A 20,433-nucleotide genomic window follows, 5' to 3' on the forward strand; every position below is an offset into this window, starting at 1 on the left:
CCGACACCAAGATTACATGGATGCTATCTTCTAACAAGAGAGTTTTTAAAGCAGGCACCATAAAAATGCTTCAGTGAGTAATTACAAAATGCTTAAAACAAATTTGTTTTCCTGAGGCAATAAAAGAAATAAGAACCGAGTGGAAATAGCACACAAAAATAACATCTACAGATGAATGGATAAAGTGTGATTACTGTATCAATCAGAATATTGTTCAGCCTTTAAACAGATATCCTGCCGTTTGTGACAACATGAATGAGCCTGGAGGACATTACACGAAATGAAATAAGCCAGACACAGAAAGACAAATACTGCATGATTTACATGTGGAATCTGAAAAAGTTGAATTCACAGAGGCAGAGGGTAGAGTGGTGGTTGCCAGGGGCTGGGTGACGGGAGGAATGGAAATGGTCAAGGCAACCAAATTAAACGCTTATAGAGAACAACAGTTTATATGTTTTGTAGGTGAAAATCTATCTCAATTACTCTAATTTATTATATTTAATTTATTCTAATAAATGTTGTCTCTATTGATATACTCAGACCTCACCCAAACTCCGACATGCACATTGAAACAGCTCACTTTATGTATCTGTAAGCTGTCACTATTCCCGATTTAACTCAGTTTTTTTTTTTTTTTTTCATTTAAACATCTATGCAGCTGAGGGCTCAAACTGACTTAGGTCTTCATCCTTGGAAACAAGTCTAGAGGTTTTACATCTGTCCCAAGGAACTGTTAAATCACAGTTTGTTAAACCAGGAATATATAACACAGAAATGACTACAGATTAAATTACCTGCAAATTAAAGAAAAACTAATGACTCCATTTTCTCAGACCAGGACTTTCTTGTGCTTGTTTTCTCTGCAGTCCTTCAAATTTTCTTCTGAAAAGAAACAAGAACTTATGGCAGTGATCCTGACATCATAGCCTTTCATACTGGCTATAATATGGTATGTCTTTAATAAGTCAGAATTATCATTAAATGAAATTCTCCACTCTGAAGGGTTCAGAAGTCAATTTGGGGGACCCCCTGAAAGTTACAACATGTATACTCACAAACCAGTTTCTTAATTGCAGTCATCCTACAGCATCGACCCTATTTGCTATTCTGGCATCCATGTGCACAGCCCACAAAGCCACTTACAAAATCTGTAGCATTGCCACTGCCCATGGTGGGAATGCCAATGTTGATGTGAATATCAAAGCTGAAGAACACTCTTTGTCTACGAGGGTATACAATCAATCATTTTGTCGTCTTAAACTTACCACATCAGTCTCAAACTCTTTATTTAATTCAGTCAAAACAGTGAAATTGTTTGATATTTCACTTGATTGACTATATGTAAATTAGCTCTTAAATCTGTTTTTATATGTACAGCAGTAACAAACAAAAATAAGAAAATAATCAAAATCAAAAAGGGGAAGTCGAAAAAGTGTTTCTTTTCAGATTCTGAATGTTTCATTCAGAGAAAAAGGGTGTTTGAGAGCTGTAACTTCTGAAACAGGTCATTATGTAGACCACATGTAGATTTCAACTGTCTTTTCCTAAGGAAGTAGGGGAATTAACAATATATAATTTATCTAAGGCAGTGGTTGTGTTTCTGCAAAATAATAACAAAAGTCATTAATCTAACCCTGTCATCCATAGTTGACAACTGATCCAATTGTCCAAGATTCAAATTGTATTCTAGCAGTATGTACAGCCATCCCTAGGTATCTAAGGACCAAAATCCTAGGATGTTCAAGTCCCTTGCATAAAATGGCTTAATATTTGCATACAATCTACACACATCCTCCAGTATACTTTAAATCATCTCTAGATTACCGATAATACCTAATAAAATGTAAATGCTACATAAATCATTGTAAATACAGTGTAAACACTATGTAAACAGTTGTTACAACACAAATTCAAGTTTTGTTTTTTGGAACTTTCTGGAATTTTTTCCGAATATTTTTGATCCATGGTTGGTTGAACCTACAGAAGCAGACCCTGTGGATACAGAAAGCCAAACTGTATGTACATCCACTAAGGAAACAATGGCGGGAAGGAGACAATCATAACCCTGTGTATCCCCATCCTATTGTTTAGTTAACAATCTGCTCATTAGTGGCTTTGGAAACACTTGTGTTTGGACAGAAATTGTCTATTTAAAAGGTAATGAGGAGATGTTCGCGGAAAGTGAGTGCAGAGAAGGAAAACTGAAGGAAGGAGGGGGAGATTCATGGAAAGGAGAGAGGGAGAAGCCGTGGTCAGGTGGGGCAGCCTGTGAAGATGAGGAGACAGAGGGGAACAGCTGGGGAGAGAGAAAGGATGGGAAGGAGGGTATCATCCCCCTGCAACTCACCCTCCTCACTGCAGGCAAATTCATCTTCTTAATCCAAGGCTCTGAGGATGTTCCATCTCAGCTCAAAATCTTCCCTAGCTTCAACCTTTTAATCAATAAAGATCTGCCTACTCTTTAAAAAAAAAATAATAATAATAATAATGAGAAAAATACATCCAGTATTCTGACAGGTTGTTTTTAAAAAGACTTTTTAAGTGAAAGTAATGGGAAAACAGTTACTTCCAATGGGGAAAAATATTCTGTAGTCTGATTTGCATGTTAACTCCTTTAAGGTACCATGATCTCAAACATCAGTAACTGCTATATTTCAGTGATTCCTGGCAGCTTTTTGAGTTTCATTTGTGTGTTTGCACTCCAAAGATTTTCAACTTGGAATTTAACAGTGCTTTTTAATAAATATTTCAGGACACACTCTCACTTTTCAAAGGCTCTTATGTCTTAGCTATCAGAAGAAGCATACCTTGGGTATGGCATACCTCCATATAGGTGTACCTCGGAGATATTGTGGGTTTAGTTCCAGACTACAGTAAAGCAAGAATATCACAATAAAGTCAGGTACGCAATTATTTTTTGGTTTCCCAGTATATATAAAAATTATGTTCACACGATACACTATACTGTACACTACACTGTAGTCTATTAAGTGTGCAACAGCACTATGCCTAAAACAACGTACATACCTTAATTTTGAGATCCGTTATTGCTAACAAATGCTAAGCATCATCTGACTCTTCAGCGAGTCATAATCTTTCTGCTCACGGAGGGTCTTACCTTGATGCTGATGCTGCTGACTGATCAGGGTGGTGGCTGCTGAAGGCTGGGGTGGCCGTGACAGTTTCTTATACTAAGACAGCGATGAAGTTCATCACACCGATCAACCCCTCCTTTCCTGAGCAATTTCTCCAAAGCAGGCAATGCTGTTTTACAGCATTTTACCCACAGAACTTCTTTCAAAATTGGAGTCAGTCTTCTCAAACCCTGCTTCTGCTTTATTAACAAAGTTTATGTAATATTCTAAATCCTTTGTTGTCATTTTCACAATCTTCACGGCATGCTCACCAGGAGTAGATTCCTTCTCAAGAAAACACTTTCTTTGCTCATCCGTAAGAAGCAGCTCCTCATCCATTCAAGTTTTATCATGAGATTGCAGCAATTCAGTTCCATCTTCAGGCTCCACTTCTAATTCTAGTTCTCTTACAATTTCCACCACAATTGTAGTTACTTCCTCCACTGAATTCTTGAACCTCTGAAGAGGGTTGGAATCAACTTATATTTTGACCTCTTCCCACAAATGTTCCTAATGGCACCTAGGATGGTAAATTCTTTCCAGAAGGTTTTCAATTCACTTTGCCCAGATCCATCAGAGGAATCCCCATCTATGACAGCTACAGCTTTATGAAATGTATTTAAATAATGACTTGAAATAACATGAGAAATCTGTATAATCTTCCTGATCTCACCCAAATAAAAATAAATATAAATTTAAATAATTTTCCAAATGTGTATACATTATTCTTTTACATATTACTATGTGTTTTACATATGTATATTATATATAAAATTGTATATGTATGAATCAAGTATTAGTCACATTTTTGCTTAAGCTAGCTGCCAATTCTGAGTAATTAGAGTAGCAGAAACACAGTTAAAGTCCATTTTGAAACTAAAATGCATTCATATATCTAAATCAAATCAAGACAATTTTCTATGAAAACTCTGAAAGTAGGAAAAATTTGCTTTGAATTCCATATACACATAGAAGGGATGCAGTATGCTTGGAGCCTTCATAATGGCGCATTCTGGCTGCATGGAAATGGTGATTGAACATGCAAAGTAAAATGGTATTAAAATGGATAAATATTTGTTAGAAATTTCTCCATTGCAACCAATAGACCTAAATAATAAAATGGTATACATACATGAGCTAAAAAATGGTGGCAATTTTCGGTACATATACCTAAAACTGGAATATGTCCACAAGTTGGGAAGGCTTCAGTCAAGCTTGAATATCTTCAAAGACTGCAATGTGTTCAACTTCTCTGTCTTCCATTATATCTGCTTCTTGCTAAGGCTGGAAACCCTCATGGTCACAGAATGGCTGCCAGCAGCTTCCAAAGCATCCTCATTTAATTCCAGCTAATGAAATGATTCTCTCCAAATAACATTTGCTGAAAACTCACACAAATGCTTGTTCCCAAGAAGCCTATCTCAAGAATATATACTCATATCTCACTGACTTTAATGGAACCATGAATCCATCTCCAACAAAAAACCATGAACTGACTACCTTGAAGGGATGTGTTGACCACCTTGGAAGAAAGATCTGAGGATAAGTTCAGCTTCCACAGAGTTACATGGACTGCATGGCGACGGGGTGAATGCCTGAGAAGCAATTCAGCAAGTGTTACCAAAAATAAAGGAGAATGGATGATGGAGAGCCCAAACTAGTAAGTGACTTTTCCTATGTATTTTCAAAAGTATTCGTATATCCTATAATTCTTGAAGGAGGTGTTATGAGTTGTATTATGAGTCTAAATAAAAGTAACAGAGAAATATTATAAATGTACTCACTTCAAATAGTAAAAATATACACCAGAGCAGAACGAATGTATTTTGCCCATTAAATAACTAGCTCCTTACCTTAACATTCTAGTATGCTGGTGGAAAAATTATACCAGTAGGCAAAAATGCACTAGAAAACTGTTGGTATAAGTTTGAAGGAATAAATTCACCATATAAGGTTTTAATATAACTAAAGATTTTCCTAAGCTAATCTGAATTGAACAAGGGATCCTCACGAAGCCTGAAATTCTATGTTCAGCAGAACTGTTTACAACCAGAAATTAAGCTCATTTTAGCATAAGCAGCTTTGCATATAAGCTGATTTTAGGGACTGCTGAAATTCAAAATGTAAAACGGCTTTAATCTAACGGTATCCCTGCTTTGTAATAAATGCAGTCCAGCCTGTATCTTCGTTTCCCATTAATCATTGGGTTTTTTTGTTTTTTTCAATTCACTTTGTTAAGGCCCAAAGTGGCCGATATATTGGACCACACACATTTCTCAACTGTTTGGCTCACAGGGGTTTAATTCCTTTATGGAAATTTGTGTGGATGCTTCTAATTTTTAAAAAGAAAAAAGAAAGAAAAGAGTGTCTCAGTACACATACATGGCCGGTGGCTACACATTTCCAATCAGAATGCAGGTATACAAATAAATCTATTTTGTTAGGATTCTAAGAGTTATCAAAGCTATTTTGAGAATTTCTAAATTTCTTCAAGGATTTTCATTCATCTTTTGGACACCTAAATCAATATTTTCTCTTTTACTTCTATGTCTGATACTATTGATAATCCTTTCCAATTACTCAGTGCCTAATATGTACCAGAAACTGTGCCAGGAGCATTATCTGTTTTATCTCCAATAATAACAGTTTTTGTTCACGTTAGGTATTATAGCCCTCATTTTAATTATGGAGAAACTGAGATTCAGAATTTTTTTAAATTACCTAGTCAATAAAGCTAAGAAGATATAAAGCCTGCATCTGATCACAGAATATGAAATTATTTTCTGGGCAGAAAATGCCACTGTAACCTTTCAACCTGATTACATTTTTCCTTTTTCATCTTCATATATTTAGGTCAAAATGAAGCATTTATGTTAAGGGAGGAATGCTTCTTGCATATTACTATTGTTTTAGAAATGCAGATCATTACGTATCTTATACAGAAAAGTAGGAAAGAGAGGAAAATGTTCATTCCTAACCTTCGAAAAAACATCTGCCCTCTGACCTGGAAGATGCTTAGGGATGGAAGAAGAATTGACTAACTTAGATAGAAAAGAACCAAGTCAACAACTAATGTTTAACACCATCGCATCTACGGAAAGAGGAAGGAATCCATTAGGGGCTTAGAAGAAAAAGATCAAGATGTTGGAACTAGCTCTAGCTTTTCTCCTCTTGTGCGGGTCCCAGGGCTGGCTATCTTGTGTTTGCCCTGCCAGATCCACCCTCTAGACTTTTCTTCCTGGATCACTGGAAGCTGACTTACGTGAACTGGGCCTTCGTGCTCTTACCTTCTGAGGCTTCTGTTTGAGTTCAGCCACTGGGAAGTTCTGGCAGGAAATGAGAGGAGAAAAAGGAGTTGAGGTTCTGTTTTTATCTTACAGACCCCCTTGCTTCAGGGCCGCTGTCAGACAGCTGCCTTACTCCAATAGGGAGACCAGTCTCGTCAGAGGGTCCGCACAATGCATCTTCCCACCCTGGGTCTAGATAACTGCTTTCCCTGCCTGCCGTTTTAGTTAGTGATATTGGAGGCTAGCCACTTTTGCCAGCTTCAGGGCACTGCAACATCCCTCGACGGTTTCTTTATACGCCGCCCACGCTGCTTTGGCACAACATCCATTTATTAAACTTCCCTTAGTTACCCACTGTGAATGTTCCATCTTTTTCCAGCTGGGACACTGACTAACAGTAATTGGCTTTTGGAGTAGCTTTAGGAAACTGGGTTTTCCACCATTTAGGGTTGTAGAATCGTTATCAAAATAAGATTCTATGATTGAGCTTGTATGTTTGAGAAGAGAAGAAATAACCTCTTTGCTGGGGGTAATGGACCAATACTAATTCTGTAGCATGTGGTGGTCTCATAATAACTCAGATTATCCCCACTGGTAGCGTCGGATGAGGGATGTTGTGCGGATGGAGGTCAAGTGGCTAACGTACTTGGTAACTATGGTAACAATCATGATTATAAAGACTGGAGTCAGTTGGCTTTCTCTCACTAGCCTAGAAAGCATAAATAGTGCAAAGGACAAACTGGAGTCCTTGAATGTCCAACTAAGAACTGAGAAAACAAATCAGAAAACCTTTAGGGCCATTGTAAAGAGGCTCTCATCTCCTATAGCTGCAGCAAATATACATTAAACCTCTGCAGGAAGAAAAAAATGTGATGGTGATCCTTTTATTTTCTATATCCTGATGCCTTGACATCTGGCATCTTGCTGACCCTGGAGTGACTGCCCTCCCAGAGCTAGCCAGTTCCTAGAAACAATAAACAACTCAAACAGGAGTGTGCTTTTCAAACACAAACCAACTGACCCAAAGGCCACACCGCTAACCTGGGCCGCTATCCACCTTCCCTAATTGAGAGGCCTGGGACCTGGGACCTGGGACCCTTGGCTGCAGTGCAGCAGTGCTTGCACCTGGACACACCTCTCCTCAAGCTACAAAATACAGAGAAACTACAAGGGGCTAAAAACAACTACGCGCATGAATACTTGGGGCAAATGCTGGACAGAAGATACAAAAAGAGCCAAAGCCCCAGCTGTCACTTCCGAGGAGCTGGAAGCAGAAGCCAGGGCACTGCGCCCCCTGCACACGCTGCCACCAAGGGGTGGGCAGGCCCCCCAGGCCCCCATCCGGCTGGACCCCTGGACACAGCCCTGCCCTCCCCCACGTAAGGAACCAGCTGGCAGCCCCTCAGGGAGCGGGGAGAGAGAGAGCAAGGGCACCTGCTGCTTGTTCTCGCCCCCACCCCTGCAGCAGGGGCCCCAGTAAAGCCCGGCCTGGATTTCTTGTCTGGCCTCTGATCGATTTCTATTGATTAAGGAGGCCAAGGACCCTGGTCGGTAACATACTCCAGATCCAGGTACCAGAAAACTAAAGATCGTCCCTATGCCCCAGAGCCCACTGAAATGATTCTAACTAGCCAATCTAAGCCTGCTCACCCTTCCTGACCCTTTCTCCCCGCCCACAGAGCCCGCAGCGACAGCTCCTGCCCGCGGTCCCCTGCCTCCCTCTGACCCCGGGTCTCCCCCACACGGACCCCCCCAGCGCAGCATGCCCCTCCTCCTGGAACGATGGGGTCATTTCCTGATCTCTGGGTCTCACTATGCCTCAAATTTTCTGTTAATATACCGTATGTTTTCTGTTAATACATTATAGGTTAAAATGGTTCTCATGCTATTTGCTCAGAAGAGGTTGCTGAGTCACGTCTCTCAGGGCATACCCCCACCTCACCTTTTTTGCCTTCAGGTCCATGAAAAGTTAGATAGATATTCACAGACTAGACTGGAAAGTTCATGGCATGCCTCAAGAGGCGGCGGTTTATACTCTAAGTACGGGATAGGATGTCACTAATTTCCACTGACAGCAGTGTGGGAAACACTTTATGAGTGGACCCTAGGTATTAAGCCAGAAAGGATAAACTATGAACACTGACTGCGATGAATCTACTGACGGACTTACAGTGCTGAACTGAGTGCCTGGGAATGGTGTTAGCAGGAGACCTTTCAACTTCCAAATTCCCCTGAACCTACCTTGCCATCCTCTCTCAGTATCTTGGCTAACTGACAGTTGAACTCAACAGTAGCCTACAGTCATTAGGGATCAAATACCAGAACCTCATCGGTTCACAGTGAATGTTAGATTGACTCTGTTACGTATAAAATGCCCATCTACCTATAAAAATCTTCTCTGCAATTGCCCAAAGGAGATTCCGTCTGTTACACTGTTAAGAAACGTGTGGTGAGAGGGGCACCACCATGTAAAGCCCTGTAGTGGTTGTTTCCAGTAAGCCAGAGCCAACAATGAGGGATTCTGCAATAAAACTGGACTCCATCATCTCAGCAGGGATAACAGGATCCTAGGGGTGCACAGGTCAGGTGGCAGTGTTGATTTGTCATAGATCATGTGAGTGCATCGAGGATAATAAGCCACTGAGTTGGGTGATAATCTTATTTTTGAGAGACAGAGGTCTGTGCCAGTGGTTAACTGATCATGAAGTTACCAGGAGTGAAACACATTGGTGGCCTAGAAATGTTTTTTGTATTAAAGTGGAAAATTCTAGGGCTAGTAGAGAAACCTGATTCAAGTGCAGTAGGGAACTTATGGCAGACACATCTTGTGATTATTTTCCCAATATCTGGCCATTTAGTGGGGATAGATATACTTAGTTACTGGCAGAATACTTAACACAGGTTCTATGATCTGTACAGTGAAGGTTATTATGACAGAAAAGGCCAAGTGAAAGCCCTTGGATAGTCCCACTCCTGCCAAGAGGGTAAATAAAAAGCCACGTCAATCTGGGACATTTGCAGAGACTATTACCAGCTACACATATTTCAAATAGGTAGGGATAGCAATGCCTACCACATCCTCATTAATTGCCTGTTAACCAGTGAAGAGGAGAATGAGCTCATAGAGAAAAACTACAGATTATCACAAAATTAATCAGTGGTGATGACAATCACAGTTCAGTTGCTGAAGTCAGTGCCTTTACTCTGGTCAATCAACACAGTCTCTTGTGTGCATTCCCATTCCTATTAAAAAATTAACCTGAAGCATTTTTACCTTCAGCAGCAATGGTATCTGTATACCCTTACTCCTCTGACTTAGGGCTGTGTCATAAAGTTGAAAGATCTCTTGCGTATGCTGGTATCTCATTACTCTTATTCTATACTGATGACAGTATTCTAATTGAATCTGATGGTGAGAAATTAATAAGCCTTCAGAATGCTATAGTAAGATACAGCTAAATCTTGCAAAATTTCAGGGATTCGCCACCTCAGGGAAGTTTCCATGGTGTTTCCTTAGCATAGAAAATATCTCAGAATACCCTCTTTAAAGTGAAAGCAAGTTGCTACACCTGACACTGCCCACGATGAGAAAGCAGCTCAATGGTTGTTGGGACTCTCTGGATTTTGAGACAGCGACTATCATATTTATGTGTGCTTCTCTAGCCCATTACTGGATAACCCATAAATCTGCCACTTTTGAATGTACCTACAATAAGAAAAGCCTCTGCAGTGGGGAAAAGATGCCCTGCAATTTAGATTCAGTCAGCAGAGCTGATAGTATCAGAAGTGTTTATCGCAGACAGAGATGCTCTAAGGAGCCCTTGGAAAGCCTCAACGGGAGAATCAGCACAGACCCCTACAGTTAGAGAGTAAGTCCTGGCCCTTCCAGTAACTAACTCTCCATTCAAAAAGCACCCTGTGATCTGGTACTGGTCCCTTGTAGAGACAAAATATTGGGCCCTATGGGGTCACAGGTAATCACGCATCCCTATCTGCTCCTCATTCACAGGGTGTGGCTGACCGACTGAGTCACAGAGCTGGAGGAGTGCAGCAGCGGCCCGCTGTGTGATGGAAAAGGGGTTTACGAGGCTGGACCTGAACAGGTCTGGAACGTACAGACAAGCTGCAGAAGAATCAGGCTGAGCTGCACGTGTTTTCACTGCTTGACCACCTCTCTCTCCCAAACGACATCTATGATTTATGTGACCATACACAGCTAACAACCAAACGAGGACACTTTTAAGAGCAAAAAGTGGCACTAGTAATAATTAAGATGGGACAGCGGGTATAAGTCAAGAGTGTCCTGAGCAAACCGCAAGCTTATCACCCTGTTTATGACCATCTGACAGAGAAATGTATGGATTTGCTTAGAGTAATATGCGTCATATTCAAGAAATCACCAGAATGGGACAGGTGCTGCATTATGATCACATGAGGAATGTCCTTAGGAGGCCACAGAGCAGGGATGTCCCTCTAGTCCGCAGACTTCTGCAGCGTGGGGGAACATCACTTCATATACAAGGAGAGAGGACGGGATACAGATCTGTGCTGATTCATGGGCAATGGCTAATGGGTCAGCTGGCTAACGAGCGACTTGGAAAGAACAAAATTAGAAGACTAGCAACAAGAATTTTGGAGCTGAGGTGTGGACCTCTCGCAACAAGCAAAGTGTAAAAATATTTCTGACGCCTGTAAATGCCTACCAGTGGACTGCACTACGAATGATACGGAGCCTGTGGGCTACCGTGTGCCTGTCAGCCATCCAGCTGCTTTCTCAAGGGGCCTGTTCACAAAGTGGATACTGTCAGGGGGATGAGGACTACGCATGGATTGAACAAGAGCTATTTCCTCTCCCAGGTTTATTTGGCTACTGCTATTATGCTCAACCTGCCAAAAGTAAATGCCAATGTTTCACTCCCAATGAAGTTTCATTCCCTGGGGGTACTAACTGGCCACCTGGTGACACAATGATTAGCTTTGATCCCTTATATCACGTGTATTAGATAGATTCTGTTACAGTAAAAATCAATCTCAATCTACCAGGGGCTTAAAGTACTAGTAATAGCAAAAACTATTTCTTGTTTGTGTTACTTGTGTTGGCTGTGGATCTGCTCCATTTGGCTTCTATCTCGTTGTTCTAATCTGGGACCCACGGTGAAGGAACAACTCCAATTGGGAATATCCTGCTACTGTGACAGAGGGCAAACTCAGAAGAGGCTGAAACAAATCAGTGACATAATTCATTAAAAGTCTCTATTCTCTGTGTGCAAATGCCATAAATCACATCCACTCATTTTCTTTTGACCGAAACAGTTCACAAGACTAACCTCAGCAATGGGAGCGGGAAGATATACTCCATATACCATTTACAAGGCAAATGGAAAAACCACAAAAGCAAAGAGCACTGGGATATAATCCTCTTACAAGGAAAAGAGCCGGTATTTGTGACAATAATGCAAATTTCCACAAAACAAGAGGCAACGATTCCACCTCACCCTGTACATACACACAGAAGCAGACATATATTCAGAAATATATTCCTCTCTATCCACAATTCCTCTTCTAGGACTACCATACATGGAATTACAGAATGCCTTATCAACTGCCACGGTATTCCATACCAAGTACCCTTTGATCAAGAGATACATGTTACAGCAATGCAGAGATGGCACAGAGAATTCATAGGTCTTAGCACATCTTTCATCACCATAACATGGTTGAAAGCATATTCAACAGTCCACAAGAGGGGGCTATCAATCAAAAAGATGTACTGCTATAAGCCTCAAATCAGTGGGCACTATATGCTGCATAGGTATCTGCCATAGATGGGAGGCATGTGTTTAAGAGCCAACAAGTAGAACTGGGAGTGATTTCTCTCACTATTAAAATCATTACCCACTGGAAGGATTTTAGCTCCCCGTCTCCATTAGTATGGGCTCTCTGGGTATTGAGACTTCTGTACTCACAAAAGGAATACTTCCACCGGGACACCTCATCATGATTTCACTAAATCGGAAGTTGAGACTGCACTCCGATAGTTTGTGTTCACTCATACTTCTTTTGCTCTCACAGGCAGAGAGGGGATAATGGTGTTACCTGAAGTAGCTGATCCTGATTTCCAAGGAAAAAATGTCCTGCTACAACACAGCGGAGAAGGGACACAATCTCCAGAACACAAGTGATTGGTGACTCATGGAGGCTCCCCCCAGGACTGGCCTGATTCACGGTTCAGGTCAGCGGGAAAGTGCGGGAGGACAAGCACAGCTCAGACCCTGTAGGCGTCAAGAACTGGGTAACTCCGCCAGATAATGCCATTCAGCGGGGTGTAGCCAAAGGTTAGGGGCGCATAAATTATGGTACAAGAAGGCACCTGTGATTTCCAGCTTAGACCTCATGACTAGCAGTGAAATGAGGATGACAGTATCCATGTTCATGGTCAGTTTTTCTTTTCTTTCCTATTTCTGGTAGTAGCTAGTATTTCACATTCCATGTAACTTTCAGAACTTTCTGTGTCCTTCGTATTAAGAACATACGTTTTTCTCTGGAGAAATGTTTAAGGTGGATGCCAAAAGAAAAAGGGATGAATTGCGCTGGATGTCTTTCATTTGCCCCTTGCAATATATTCTCCATTCCTTTCAACCCTAGTCTGTGACGAGACAGAACTATATGAACTGCACAACTGACAGGTAAATAGACTTATAAGGCTAAGCACAGAGGGTGAAGGTCCTGTTATTGCATGTGAACACTCAGCAGTGAGCGTCCACCACCACAGAAGCATTTAATAATTCAACAGACAAAACAACTCGGCCAACCGAAGTCAGCCAGCCTCTGCCATCAGGCGTGGCCGGTGTCGGCAAATCGCTCTTCAACGGAGTGGCCGCAGTGTAGTGACACAGCCGGAGGCCAGGCATGGGCTCAACAGCGCCAGCTCGCTCACCACGGCGCTCACTACGAGTGCCACTGCCAAACGCCCAAACTTCTGGCAGCTGGAATCCATTCTGGGACCTCAGGAAGACACCGACCCTGGAGACCAGTTGGAGTAGTGATTGTAGTTTGTCTTACTAACTAACCTTCCTCTTCTTAGTTTCCCCAAAGGAAGAGACCAACCATTATCCCAAAGAGCTGTTCCCAGATAAGATGAACTCACTATATGAGTGAAAAGGGGCTTGGAAAGTAGTGGAAGCTAGGGTGCACCTCCCAGGTGCCACCTTTAGAACTAAACCAATTATTTCCTCAGCTGCTGGAGTACCGGGTGATGGCAAACAGCTAATGCCCTCTCCAGGAACGATTGCAGCCAACTCATCATTTACGACTGCTGAATGTCGCCCTACAAACCGGGACCCTTGACTCTCAGAGCTTCCCGGAGGGGCAGCAGTGGAGTCCTACAACTACCCCGCAATTCAGCCGCTTCCTCTGCCCGGTCCTGACTCTTGCGCGCACTTAGCGTGCGTATTTGGAAGGACTCCTCAGTAAGCTCCTGCTCACAGGTCTGCTGCTCAGAGTTTGTTTCCTGGAGAAATCCTAATCATTCTAAAGCAGATACTTAAATTAATAAATGATTGTTCTCTATTAAGATGATCTTTTACTTATTCTAAGTAAATTACATTGATAGCTGTAATTAATATTGAAGCATCTTTGGGACTTCCCTGGCAGTCCAGTGGTTAAGACTCTGCACTCCCAGTGCAGGGGGCCCAGGTTCGATCCCTGGTCAGGGAACGAGATCCCGCGTGCCGCAGCTAAAAAGCCCGCATGCAGCAAAGAAGACCTGGCACAGCCAAATAAATAAATAAATATTTTTAAAAATAAAAATAATAAAATGGAACCATATATTCCTCAGAGTCATCCTTCCTACTGCACAAGAGGTAATACATGTTTATAGCTGAGCAACTTCATCTTAAAAACTACATAATATACAAACATATATGCATTATAAAAATGCAAACAATTTAGAACTATATGATTAAAGATCAAATATCCTTATTATTTATTTGTGCCACCCCAATCCCAGCTGCTTCCACACTGGAGTTATGAGATGTTTCTTATTTTTCCAGATATTTTTATATCACTTTACATATATACATACATACATATATATATATGTATAAAAAGATAAACAGAGACAACATGTCTGATATTTTTAATATTATAGGAAAATGGTATTTGACCAGTTTATTTCCTAATGTCTTCTCTATGATCGATAGGAATACAAATTTCCATAGAATGTGCCAAGAAGACTAGTTAATTTTAACTGTTAATTTTTTAGGGAATTCTAAAGAAAATATCAAGATTTCTATATTTAGCAAGTGTTCCAAAATAGTTCAAAGTATCCCAATTTCTTTTTTTTTCTTGCAATAATCATACTTTAGCCCTGTTTTTGCCAACATCTCACTTACTTATTCATCTCCACCTCAAGGACAATTTCTAGTATCATTCAGAGGTAGAATGTACCATGGATATGTCAACTCCCAACCACAAGTAAGACTGCAGTATTCATGATACATCCCATCTATTTCTGTAACAGCAGAGGCCCAATAATTTAAAATAGAACTGGCAGCTAACACAGGAGTGTGAAATCACTGTTGGCACCAACAGAAGAGTTTTCACATCAGTTTTTAATCACACTCAGTTTCTCCTCTCACTGCTCTGGTGTAAAATATTCTTCTCATTTTTCCCTTTAAGAGGTGTTACTAAGAGTCTATATTCATGCTATGTTCTTTGTTGAATTTTTGAAAGATGTTTAACCTTAACAGAGTTTTTGAAGAAAGGCTTCTCTGTGGAAACTAAATGTTATTTTACATCAGTCACATCAGGATTCTTACAGTTATTTTCTATTTTATGCAACCTACAGAGGTCTTAAGCATCACCAAGGGGAAGGGCTACGTATTCTAACAATGCCGGTTGTTCAAACTGCCATTTCCACTATATTTACATTTTTCAACTGTGTTGAATGTAACTTAGTACAAGTTGTCATAAACAGAATGTGCTGTGTTTAAGGAAAAGTTCAATTAGACAAACTAAAACATCCTTGCTATTCTTCATGCATTTATTCTGTTGTGTGAGAAATACTGACCTCGGGGAATAGGGAGAGTTTATTGGAAGGATCTCTATATCAAATTTAGTGAGAAGTACAGCTGACATATTAGTAAATTCAAAGGAAACCATACAATTCCTCAAAAAACCATACAAGTTCCTCAAAAAGCTAAAAGTAGGGCTTCCCTGGTGGCGCAGTGGTTGAGAGTCCCCCTGCCGATGCAGGGGACACGGGTTCGTGCCCCGGTCCGGGAGGATCCCACATGCCGCGGAGCGGCTGGGCCCGTGAGCCATGGCCACTGGGCCTGAGTGTCCTGAGCCTGTGCTCCACAATGGGAGAGGCCACAACAGTGAGAGGCCCATGTACTGCAAAAATGAAAAAGAAAAAAAGAAAAAAAAAAAGAAGATATAACAATTTTAAGTATATATGCACCCAAATTAGGGGCACCTCAATACATAAGGCAACTGCTAACAGCTATAAAAGAGGAAATCGACAGTAACATAATAATAGTGGGGGACTTTAACACCTCACTTACACCAATGGACAGATCATCCAAACAGAAAATTAATAAGGAACACAAGCTTTAAATGATACAGTAGACCAGATAGATTTAATTGATATTTATAGGACATTCCATACAAAAACCGCAAATTACACTTTTTTTCTCAAGTGAGCACGGCACATTCTCCAGGATAGATCACATCCTGGGTAACAAATCAAGCCTCAGTAAATTTAAGAAAACTGAAATAATATCAAGCATCTTTTCTGACTACAACGCTATGAGATTAGAAATCAATTACAAGGAAAAAAATGAAAAAAACACACAAACATATGGAGGCTAAACAACATGTTACTAAATAACCAAGAGATAAGTGAAGAAATCAAAGAGGAAATAAAAAAAATACCTAGAGACAAATGACAAGGAAAACACGCTGATACAAAACCTATGGGATGCAGCAAAAGCAGTTCTAAGAGGGAAGTTTATAGCAATACAAGCCTACCTCAAGGAAAAAGAAACATCTCAAATAAAAAATCTAACCTTACACCTAAAGTAACTAGAGAAAGAAGAACAAACAAAACCCAAAGTGAGTAGAAGGAGAAAAATCATAAAGATCAGAGCAGAAATAATGAAATAGAAACAAAGAAAACAATAGCAAAGATCAGTCAAACTAAAAGCTGGTTCTTTGAGAAGATAAACAAAATTGATAAATCATTAGCCAGGCTCATCAGGAAAAAGAGGGAGAGGACTCAAATCAATAAAATTAGAAATGAAAAAGGAGAAGTCACAACAGACTCCGCAGAAATACAAAGCATCTTAAGAGACTACTACAAGCAACTCTATGCCAATAAAATGGACAACCTGGAAGAAATGGAGAAATTCTTAGAAACGTATAACCTTCTAAGGCTGAACCAGGAAAAAATAGAAAATATGAACAGACCAATCACAAGTAATGAAATTGAATTTGTGATTTAAAATGTTCCAACAAACAAAAATCCAGGACCAGGTGGCTTCACAGGTGAATTCTATCAAATATTTAGAGAAGAGCTAACACTCATCCTCCTCAAACTCTTCCAAAAAATTGCAGAGGAAGGAACACTCCCAAACTCATTCTATGAGGCCACTATCACCCTGATACCAAAACCAGGCAAAGATACTACAAAAAAAGAAAATTACAGACCAATATCACTGATGAATATAGATGCAAATATCCTCAACAAAATACTAGCAGACAGAACCCAACAACACATTAAAAGGATCATACTGCATGATCAAGTGAAATTTATCGCAGGGATACAAGGATTCTTCAGTGTACACAAATCAATCAATGTGATACACCATATTAACAAACTGAAGAAAAACCATATGATCATCTCAACAGATGCAGAAACAGTGTTGACAAAATTCAACACCCACTTATGATAAAAACTCACCAGAAAGTGGGCATAGAGGGAACTTACCTCAACATAATAAAGGCCATATATGCCAAACCCACAGCAAACATCATTCTCAATGGTGAAAAACTGAAAGCATTTCCTCTAAGATCAGGAACAAGACAAGGATGTCCTCTCTCACCACTCTTATTCAACATAGTTTTGGAAGTCCTAGCCACAGCAATTACAGAAGAAAAAGAAATAAAAGAATATAAATTGGAAAAGAAGTAAAACTGTCACTGTTTACAGATGACATGATACTCTATACATAGAGAATCCTAAAGACACCACCAGAAAACTACTAGAGTCAATCAATTTGGTAAAGTGGCAGGATACAAAATTAATGCACAGAAATCTCTTGCATTCCTATACACTAATAATGAAAAATCTGAAAGGGAAATTAAGGAAACACTCCCATTTACCACTGCAACAAAAAGAATAAAATACCTAGGAATAAACCTACCTAGGGAGACAAAAGACCTGTATGCAGAAAATTATAAGACACTGATGAAAGAAACTAAAGATGATACAAACAGATGGAGAGATATACCATGTTCTTGGATTGGAAGAATCAATATTGTGAAAATGACTATACTACCCAAAGCAATCTACAGATTCAATGCAATCCTTATCAAATTACCAATGGCAGTTTTTACAGAACTAGAACAAAAAAATCTTTAAGTTTGTATGGAGAAACAAAAGACCCCGAATAGCCAAAGCAGTCTTGAGGGAAAAAAAAACGGAGCTGGAGGAATCAGACTCCTTGACTTAAGACTAAACTACAAAGCTACAGTAATCAAGACAATACAGTACTGGCACAAAAACAGAAATATAGATCAATGGAACAGGATAGATAGCCCAGAGAGATAAACCCACGCACCTATGGTCAGCTAATCTATGACAAAGGAGGCAAGGATATACAATGGAGAAAAGACAGTCTCTTCAATACGTGGTGCTGGGGGCTTCCCTGGTGGCGCAGTGGTTGAGAGTCCGCCTGCCGATGCAGGGGACACACGTTCGTGCCCCGGTCCAGGAGGATCCCACATGCCGCAGAGCGGCTGGGCCCATGAGCTGTGGCCGCTGAGCCTGCGCGTCCGGAGCCTGTGCTCTGCCACGAGAGAGGCCACAGCGGTGACAGACCCGCGTACCGCAAAAAAAAAAAAAGTGGTGCTGGGAAAACTGGACAGCTACATGTAAAAGAATGAAATTAGAACACTCCCTAACACCATACACAGAAATAAACTCAAAATGGTTTAGAGACCTAAATGTAAGACTGGACACTATAAAACTCTTAGAAGAAAACATAGGAAGAATTCTCTGACATAAATCACAGCAAGATATTTTTTTATCCACCTCCTAGAGTAATGGAAATAAAAACAAAAATAAACAAATGGGACCTAATGATACTTAAAAGCTTTTGCAAAGCAAAGGAAACTACAGACAAGACCAAAAGACAACCCTCAGAATAGGAGAAAATATTTTGCAAATGAATCAATGGAGAAAGGAGTAATCTCCAAAATATATAAACAGCTCGTGCAGCTCAATGTTAAAAAAACAAACAACCCAATCAAAAAATGAGCAGAAGACCTAAACAGACATTTCTCCAAAGAAGACATACAGATGGCCAAGAAGCACATGAAAAGCTGCTCAACATCACTAATTATTAGAGAAATGTAAGTCAAAACTACAATGAGGTATCACCTCACAGCAGTTAGAATGGGCATCATCAGAAAATCTACAAACAACAAATGCTGGAGAGGGTGTGGAGAAAAGGGAACCCTCTTGCACTGCTGGTGGGAATGTAAATTGATACAGCTACTGTGGAGAAAAATATGGAGGTTCCTTAAAGAACTAAAAACAGAATTACCATATGACCCAGCAATCCCACTACTGAGCATATACCCAGAGAAAACCATAATTCAAAAAGACACATGCACCCCAATGTTCACTGCAGCACTATTTACAACAGCCAGGTCATGGAAGCAACCTAAATGCTCATCCACAGATGCATGGATAAAGAAGATGTGGTACATATATACAATGGAATATTACTGAGCCATAAAAAGGAACGAAATTGGGTCATTTGTAGAGACATGGATGGATCTAGAGACTGTCATACAGAGTGAAGTAAGTCAGAAAGAGAAAAACAAATATCATACTTTAATGCATATATGTGGAACCTAGAAAAATGGTACAGTTGCACTAGTTTTCAGGGCACTAATAGAGACACAGATGTAGAGAACAAACTTATGGACACCAAGAGGAGAAAGTGGAGGAGGGGTGGTGGTGGTGTGATGAATTGGGAGATTGGGATTGACATATATACAGTAATATGTATAAAATAGATAACTAATAGGAACCTGCTGTATTAAAAAGATAAAATTCAAAAATTGAAAAAAAAAACACCAAAAATATGAGGAAAATGTCTTTTGAAAGGAGGATAGATACAAAAGTTCCAAAATACATATAAAAACCACAGATGCGGGAGGATAAAATGTGTTTCGAGTTGACAAAAGTCTTGAGTTTTCAGACCAAATGATTCAACTTTTAGAAAAAGTATTGTCTAGTTTTATCCTTAAAAATTCAAACTTTATTAAGAATAAAGGCTTACAAGAATTCTGTCCAAGGAGAAACTACACACACACATGCACACAGTATATCCATATAAAAGATAATCGGCCAGGGTAGCTATGTTCTTTACTTACAACACATGTAAACCAGAGAATTATTTAGGAACATATGCTGAGTTCTGAGAAGAAAAATGTGGTTACTCAATAAAGAACACACAACAGAAAATTATTTAACTTTCCTGAATAATTTGATGCAAAATTCACATCATGATAGAATTCAAAACCTCACGTGGGCCAATCAGTTCCTACCAACTTGACTGCTACATCCATCCACCAAGTCATCATCATCCTTTACCTCGATTAGTGCAAATGCCTCTTTGGTCTCTTTGTTTATACCCTTTCATTCCGATGTTCTATTCTCAAAAAGTATTCAGTGATCATGTTAACATGTGAGTTACAATATGCTCAAAACCTTG

General features: G+C 40.0%; 1 protein-coding gene and 1 pseudogene across 1 annotated transcript in view; one reads left to right on the forward strand and one right to left on the reverse strand.

Annotated features, from left to right (window-relative positions):
• The window catches only part of SGCZ (sarcoglycan zeta), a 926,925-nt gene extending 914,393 nt beyond the window's left edge, over positions 1-12,532 (forward strand). The window contains exon 9 of the transcript XR_010838464.1: positions 12,497-12,532. The gene's annotated coding sequence lies outside the window, so the exon portion shown is untranslated. The remainder of the gene's footprint in view (positions 1-12,496) is intronic.
• The window catches only part of LOC131747598 (DNA methyltransferase 1-associated protein 1 pseudogene), a 110,889-nt pseudogene that overhangs the window by 232 nt on the left and 90,224 nt on the right, over positions 1-20,433 (reverse strand).

Source organism: Kogia breviceps, chromosome 20 (assembly GCF_026419965.1).
Source record: "Kogia breviceps isolate mKogBre1 chromosome 20, mKogBre1 haplotype 1, whole genome shotgun sequence".
NCBI classification, from domain to species: Eukaryota; Metazoa; Chordata; class Mammalia; order Artiodactyla; family Physeteridae; genus Kogia; species Kogia breviceps.